We start from the raw sequence: 9,122 nt of genomic DNA on the forward strand, positions 1-9,122 counted from the left end.
TGTGTGTGTTTTGAGTGTGTGAAGAAAGAAGGTGGAAATGAAAGATTGGGTTTGGGATGGGATATTTATATCCCTCAAAGCCCACGGACCCGAGGCCCATTCTCATTTAACCCATCTTACGCAATCTAAGCCCAACTCCCTCCTTACTCGACATTAAATAATTAACAACGTGAAATCACTAAACATAACTTTCTTTATTTATAATTAAAATTTTAGGATGTTACAACTACCCTTCTGCTGGTCCTGATTCTGATAACTCGACGAACTGTTACCCCGGTAACCATCTCTGTTATATCCCCGACTGTTATACTGACTATTCGAACCACCCTGTCTGTAGCTGTTGATTAGTACAACATGTTATCATAGGATGTGTTATCATGAACTAATTCATAAATGCCATTAGACGGAATTGCTTTAAAATAAAAGACATTATTCATGAAAACACAAATACCATTGTCCAAAAACATTAAATCAAAACCACATTGTCTTAATAAAGAAACGGAGATAATATTCCTAGTCAAACTAGGAGCATACAAAATGTCTTTCAAAATAACTTCCAAACCATTTGGAAGCTTCAATGTGTAGTCTCCTCGAGCTTCGACAACAACCTTTGCTCCGTTGCCCATGAAGAGACTAATATCTCCTTTCTTGAATCCTTTATATCCCTTGAACCCCTGCAATAAATTTCAAATACGAGTTCCATATCCGGTATCCAATACCCATGTGTTAGAGGAAATAAGATTAAGATCAACATGAATCATGAAAGTTTTACCCGAGGTTTGCCCCGCATCCCTTTTAGCTTTCAACTCTTTGAGATGGGTTGGACAGTTCCACATCCAATGCCCAATCTCCCCACATCCCAAGCACGGATCCTCCAAGCTAACCTTTAGCTTCTCTGGTTTAGGTGATTCCACTTTAGCCTTTCCCTTGAACTTGCCCTTGACTTGTCCCTTACCTTTGGCAACCTTTGCCTTGGGTTCCGGGTGATGCCTTTTCTTATTGCCTCCCTCATTGATCGTGAGAACGGGTAAAACTTTTTTACCCATTCCCGTCTCGGCCATTTTAAGCATTGCATGAAGCTCACCAATGCTCTTGTCCCACCCATTCATGTTATAGTTCATAACAAAAGTCTCAAACTTCTTGGTTAGCCCATTTAGGATCAAATCCGTGGCTAACTCTTTTGAGACGGGACAATTAAGGTGTTTGAGACGATCAATATGGCTTTTCATCTTAAGTACATAAGATGAGACCGATTGGGTTTCCTCCATACGACATGCATGAAGCGCCCGAACCATTTCGAAGCGTTCCACCCTAGCTTGTGTAAGGAAAATTTTCTTAAGTTGGGTGATCATGTCGTATGCCCCTTGAAGTTCAAAATCCTTTTGAATCTCGGGAATCATAGTTCCCAACATGAGGCAAGAAACTTACACCGAATCCTCATTGTGCTTAACCCAATTGTTATGGTCTTCGGCATCATCAATGCTAGCTTCATCGGGAATTGGATCTTCTAATACGTAGTATTTCTTTTCTTGCTTGAGAACGATTCTCAAGTTTCGATACCAATCCATAAAGTTGGTATAGTTTAGACGATCCTTATCGAGAATAGATCTTAGTGATAGGTTGTTAACGGGTGGAATAATAACGTTAGGTGGATTGTTGATTGCGGTCATCTACAACATAACAAAGCTCAATTTTAGTATTTTCGATATCAATTAATTTTAATCGTTAATACCCTTTTTGTCTCCAAGACAATTAAAAAATTAAAATCTAGAACCCAACGTTACATTCAAATAGTAGTTAGGTGACCTTTATCCCACTATTTAAATTAACAAGGTAGTCAACGTTTGACGATTGCAACTCTTTGCAACTTCTAGTTTTATGGGATCGGTTAAGCATCTCATGCTTAGTCGGCATGTTTAATCCCATCAACACCATTGTACGCCATGCTTCGGTGATCCTATTCACATGGTTTCCAATTTATGTCGTCCTACTTACACACACGTGTGAGTTTACACATACAAGTGGTTAGGTGACCTTTATCCCACAAATATGGCAAACCCACCTCAACTCACAAGTTTCCTCTAATGCGGTTAGGTGACCTTTATCCCACACCGAGTTCCCAAGTGATTCGAGTGTCGTATAAAAGGATGGTGTTCAACTTATTTTATAAAAGGGATTTTAGTTTTCAAAATTCTAGATTAGAAAACTTTTTATGTACCTTTCATTTGCATGCATTCAAATGTATGGTACTTAGTTGAAAAACCCATTTTCAAAGTTCCTATTAATAAAACCCATTTTATTATGAAATCATTAGCCTTTAATAAAACCAATTTTTATTACCTAACGATTTCTAAGGAACCAATTTTATGCTAGTTGTTGATTTTAAGTTGTTAGCAAACCATATTGCAATAACACAAACAAAAGTAAATCAACCATGCAAGCATAAAACATACACAATCACAAGTTCATAACCATAGCCTCCTAATGTTGACCACACTTGTTGACCGAAGACAAGTGTGTCAAAAGGTCTCTCCTAAGGGACTCAAAAGGACATGAGCTTTTGTCGGTGAACTCCCACTTGATCCCGCATCCAAATGCTCCAAGTGTTCACCCCCGTGTTGTGGTCTCCATTATTTCATTTGGGCTTCCTTCCTTGCATCTTCTTTTACAAAAATATATCCTAATACATTTTTCTCTAGTAAAATAAATGCATCTAATCTACTTATTATTACAAACCAATTGAAAGAATAAATAGATTACAAACCCAAATAAATATTACAACCATATTGAATGAACAAACAACCACTTTGAATGAACAAACATAACAACACAAACATTCAACCAAACACAAGGCCATGGCTAGGTTATGAACATCTATTACATATCCAAATATGCAATAATATAAGACCCAAAATGGTTCCCCTTTACCCTTAAAACTTTCGGCCAAAACAAACAAAAACCGAAAGTTCCGGGTTTTGTCCAAACAACACAATCAATCATCCAAATGACTTAGTTTTTCAAGATTACCACATGCATGTAAAGTATAACCTTGAAAAACCATGGGGTAACCAAAACCCCCAAAATTTTCGGCCAAATGGTAAAACCCCACCATCAACCCGAAAATATTTTGGGTCTAACGAAGCATGCATCCGTATAAGCGGCTCTTGATGCCATTGTTGGGTTTTAACAAGATTATCAAAGTCATAAAATCCCAATTTTATGAAAAACGCAGCGGAAGATAGTTTTAAATCTTGTTAATTTGATATGTATAAAACCAATTTTACTCATGCAAAACCCAATCCCGGATCCAAATACGAAATACATACTATCAAACACATGCATGTCACTATAAGTCCATGCATGTAAGGATACCTTTCAAGAGAATTAAATCCAGGTGAAGGAGAGGATGGTAGGAAGGCAAGAACTTCAAAGGGAAGGTCCTCAAGCTTGCATACCCCAAGCCTCCGACAATACACCTTGATTAAGCTAGGATTCACACTTGAAATCAACCCCTTCTTTGGCCAAAAACCCCAAGAGAGAAAGAGAGTTGAGAGTGAGTAGAGGATTTATCCTCTTGTCTTACTCGTGGCCGTCCAAGAGAAGAAGAGAGGAGTAGAGAGAGTTTTCCTCTAGTATACTTGTGTTTTGTGTTGTGAGAAAGAGAAATAGGGGTGGTTGTTTTATTATTGCACCACAAAATCATCCAATCAAGTCCCTTGCATGTCTCCACTATGTGCAAAATAATAATAAAATATTGAAGAGAGAAAGAGGGGGGGGGGCTTCCTTCCCATCTTCATATTATCATTATTTTCTTTCTTTCTATATATATATATATATATATATATTTATATGTATAATGTGTTATAACTTATACCATTATAAATATAACACATTACATGTGACATGCTAGGTATATTGTTATTTAACCATCTTAAGTAACAATATGGAATGCTTTCTCTCAAAGTATAAATCATCCATATGATTTATTTATTTCACAAGTAGATTGTATTTAGAAACCCCTTTCCAAATAACTCAAGTGTTAATATTTATTTGTTATGATCATATCATATATAAACAAATATTGTAGGTGTTTGTCTAGCTTGTTATTGGGTATGACCCGACTTGGATCATGACGTACTAGCCACATCAATAATAATATGTGTCTTGGGCTTACCGATGTGACATCTGCCCCGATCCGACCCGACCCAGGTACCCGTTTCTCTGACCCGAACTCTTTCTTTTATGATTTAATATTTATTTATACTTATATTTTACTTTTAATAATAATAATATACTTTTCCTTCCCGCCTCTTTCTCTCTCTTTCTTTCCGCCGTCCCGTCCCTCTCCTTCTATCTTTCCGCCTTCTTTTCCCTCTTGTCGCCGTCCCGCCCTTACGCCTTGTTTCCCTCTTTTTCTTCTAACTCTTTGCTTGTCCTTTGTTCCTTCCCGCCTAAGGTTGTCTGCGCAGCTCCACGCGCCAGACTCCCTTACAAGGAATCCTGCGTGAAGACCACCTGTTTCAGCGATACGCGAGACGAACTCTTCTCGCAGCGCGTTAAGAATTGTAATTCTTCTCGCAGTGCGCGAAGGACGGAAGTTCTTCCCGCGACGCGCTAAGGATTTGTAGTTCTTCTCGCAGCGCGCTAAGAATCGTAGTTCATCCCTCGACGCGCGAAGAATTATAGTTCTTCCCGCGGCGCGCTAGGAATTTTAGTTCCTCCCGCGGCGCGCTAAGAAATGTGACTCTTCCCGTGGCGCGCTTAGAAATGGTAGTTCTTTCCGCGACGCGTTAAGGTTAGTTCTGTCTGCCTTCGCGCTCGCGCTCTCTTGACCTTCTGTGTCAGCCTTCTCGCGTCAAACCCTTTGAGTTTTCTTCTGTTTAAGCTAGCCGTTGCTTTTGAGTTATCTTATCTTTTGAGCTGTTGACCTAATCTGCTTTATGTCTGAAAAGTTACTTTCGGCGCAGCATGCGCACCAACCCCATTGGTTGACAGATAAAGTGACTGACATAATCTTTTGAGATCTGCTTTTGCCATGCTTGACCTGTACCTTTATCTACCCGCCCATGCTTTTTTTTACTGTTCCCTGACAGCTTTATCTTGCCTCTGCAGCTGCCATATCTTTCCATATCTTTTGCTTTTGGAATCTTTTGCTTTTTAAGATCTTTTCCCCTTTTCTAGGGATTATGTCTCCTAGGGTTTTCCTATAAATAATAATAATATTTTCATAACACATCACACACAAACACTTAATCTCTCCTGTTCTCTTGCTCCTTGCTCTCTCTGCCGTCTTCCTCTCTGCCTCCGTCTTCCTCCCTGTTCTGCCCTGCTTTTCCGGTAATATATATTATATATAATAATTTACTTATTAATTATGCTAACTCATAATCAAGACTTAAAACAGATCATTAAAACAATAATCTTATTTATAGGTTAACTTGTGCTTGTTTAAAGTTGGTTCTTGCTTTATCTTACACCGCATCGTTTATCAAGTGAGTAATCTCGTACCTAATCCCTTTTTGCTTTTAATGTTTTGGGATGTTCATGTGTTCATACAAACTTAGAGTCTTAAACTTGTTTATGAACTTTAGTCGCGCAGTATCCCATGTGTTGAGGACGTAGACTTGGCTGTTTATTTGTATGTGTGGATCATTAACCGTCTTGTCGGTCTATTCCGCAGTTTTCATGGTACCATTAGATGAACACGGGAGAACTATCGTTTATGATTTTCTCTTTTGTTTACACATGCACAGTTAGTCTTGTTTGTGAGCTCAATTGTGAGCACTGGCAGTCTTATGAATCTTAGAGTTGGTCCCGATCAGATTACACCCTTGTTGAAAACCAGACATACACATGTTGCGCGCAGATTTTATTGTTATCTATGTATTGTATTAAACTTGATTTCTCACCAACACGCAAGTGTTTGACGTTTATTTTAACACATGTTCAGGGTTGCAGTAGCTGTTTTGGAGCTTGTGGACACATAGGAAGTTTTCTTTATTTTGGACCTAGATTAAAATGTATCAAGACAAGTTATTGCTGTTCGAATATTATGATTTATAATATATTGATTTATGATGATTTATGTTATCTACTTTTACCCTGCGCGTGCGCGATTGAATGTATTTATTAAATATGGACACCCAATAGTGTCACGAGTAATGAAACAATATGTGGCGCCCCGATGTATAATCCGCCTTTGGTCGGGGTGTTACAACCGAGTCCAACAATAGGAACTAAAAACAAAACAAAACATTGATCGGTACCCGGCTGTTACGAAGGCGACTAGATGTGAATTGTGTGACATCTGACCCGATCCGACCCGACCCAGGTACCCGTTTCCCTTACCCGATCTCTTTCTTTTATGATTTAATATTTATTTATACTTATACTTTATTTTTAATAATAATAATATATTTTCCTTCCCGCCTCTTTCTCTCTCTTTCTTTCCGCCGTCCCGTCCCTCTTCTCTCTTTCCGCCTTGTTTCCCTCATTTTCTTCTAACTCTTTGCTTGTCCTTTGTTCCTTCCCGCCTAAGGTTGTCTGCGCAGCTCCACGCGCCAGACCCCTTACAAGGAATCCTGCGTGAAGACCACCTGTTTCAGCGATACGCGAGACGAACTCTTCTCGCAGCGCGCTAAGAATTGTAATTCTTCTCGCAGCGCGCTAAGAACGGTAGTTCTTCCCGCGACGCGCTAAGGATTGTAGTTCTTCTCGCAGCGCGCTAAGAATCGTAGTTCATCCCTCGACGCGCGAAGAATTACAGTTCTTCCCGCGGCGCGCTAGGAATTTTAGTTCCTCCCGCGGCGCGCTAAGAAATGTGATTCTTCCCGCGGCGCGCTTAGAAATGTAGTTCTTTCCGCGACGCGTTAAGGATAGTTCTGTCTGCCTTCGCGCTCGCGCTCTCTTGACCTTCTGTGTCTGCCTTCGCGCCTTAGCCTTCTCGCGCTAAACCCTTTGAGTTTTCTTCTGTTTAATCTAGCCGTTTGCTTTTGTGTTGTCTTATCTTTTGTGCTGTTGACCTAATCTGCTTTATGTCTGAAAAGTTACTTTCGGCGCAGCATGCGCACCAACCCCATTGGTTGGCAGAAAAAGTGACTGACATTATCTTTTGAGATCTGCTTTTTCCATGCTTGACCAGTACCTTTATCTGACCCGCCCATGCTTTTTACTGTTCCCTGTCAGCTTTTTCTCTTTTTCCCTGCTGCCATATCTTTTGATATCTTTTGCTTTTGGAATCTTTTACTTTTTGAGATCTTTTCCCCTTTTTCTAGGGATTGTGTTCCCTAGGGTTTCTCTATAAATAATAGTATTATTTTTCATAACACATCACACACAAACACTTAATCTCTCCTGTTCTCTTGCCCCTTGCTCTCTCTGCCGCCTCCCTCTCTGCCTCCGTCTTCCTCCCTGTTCTGTCCTGCTCTTCCGGTAATATATATATATTATATATAATAATTTACTTATTAATTATGCTAACTCATAATCAAGACTTAAAACAGATCATTAAAACAATAATCTTATTTATAGGTTAACTTGTGCTTGTTTAAAGTTGGTTCTTGCTTTATCTTACACCGCATCGTTTATCATGTGAGTAATCTCGTACCTAATCCCTTTTTGCTTTTAATGTTTTGGGATGTTCATGTGTTCATACAAACTTAGAGTCTTAAACTTGTTTATGAACTTTAGTCGCGCAGTATCCCATGTGTTGAGGACGTAGACTTGGCTGTTTATTTGTATGTGTGGATCATTAACCGTCTTGTCGGTCTATTCCGCAGTTTTCATGGTACCATTAGATGAACACGGGAGAACTATCGTTTATGATTTTCTCTTTTGTTTACACATGCACAGTTAGTCTTGTTTGTGAGCTCAATTGTGAGCACTGGCAGTCTTATGAATCTTAGAGTTGGTCCCGATCAGATTACACCCTTGTTGAAAACCAGACATACACATGTTGCGCGCAGATTTTATTGTTATCTATGTATTGTATTAAACTTGATTTCTCACCAACACGCAAGTGTTTGACGTTTATTTTAACACATGTTCAGGGTTGCAGTAGCTGTTTTGGAGCTTGTGGACACATAGGAAGTTTTCTTTATTTTGGACCTAGATTAAAATGTATCAAGACAAGTTATTGCTGTTCGAATATTATGATTTATAATATATTGATTTATGATGATTTATGTTATCTACTTTTACCCTGCGCGTGCGCGAATGAATGTATTTATTAAATATTGACACCCAATAGTGTCACGAGTAATGAAACAATATGTGGCGCCCCGATGTATAATCCGCCTTTGGTCGGGGTGTTACAGATTGGTATCAGAGCTCGTTGACTTTAGGATAGGTGGTTAGACGTAACGGCCTAGAATACCTAAGAGTCCCTTCTCGCGCATGAGAGAAATCTCATGTTTGCGCGCTTATTGTTAATTACTCGTTATTTGTGAATATGCTCGCTTGCGCAGTATATGATTTTATGTTTTATTTCGCGATATTTCGATTTTTGCTAAATTTCGATTTTTATTGATTTTTCTTACATATTCGTTTGTTGGATTTGAAAGTCCGAAAAGTCATGGTGATGCATGAATAGCTGATTTTCAATTTCCACTTACGATTATGTTCTGAGGTTGGAGACTTGAAAAGTCATGGTGATACATGAATTGTCAACCTCCAATACTCATTTTCTTGTATGTTTTATATTGAAGATTGAAAAGTCATGGTGATACATGAATCGTCAATCTCCAATACTCGTTTGCTCGTATATTTTAAATTGGGAATTCGGAAAGTCATGGTGATACATGAATTGTCGATTCTTGATTCGAATTTGTTACCTTTATTAAGTCTGCATTTTGGGTCATTTATTTTACTTTAACTTTTGACAGTAACTGACTCCGTGAAACCAAGCTTTATAAGATTAAAACTTTGCGCTAAAACCAAGATATTAACTAAAATTAAAATTTTTATAGAATGCCTCCGCTATCTCGCCAATTTCAGAGAAGAGAAGCCTCGCGCATGCGTAGACAGCAACGTTCCCAGGAAATGGCCGCCGCAATAGCCCAAGCTTTGAGCCAAAACAATACCAACACCTCCAGTTATAACATTAAATCCTTTAACGCGGGTAA

Source organism: Bidens hawaiensis, unplaced genomic scaffold (genome assembly GCF_021521415.1).
Source record: "Bidens hawaiensis isolate Kalapana, Puna unplaced genomic scaffold, B.hawaiensis_p1.1 tig00027595_1, whole genome shotgun sequence".
Lineage (NCBI taxonomy): Eukaryota > Viridiplantae > Streptophyta > Magnoliopsida > Asterales > Asteraceae > Bidens > Bidens hawaiensis.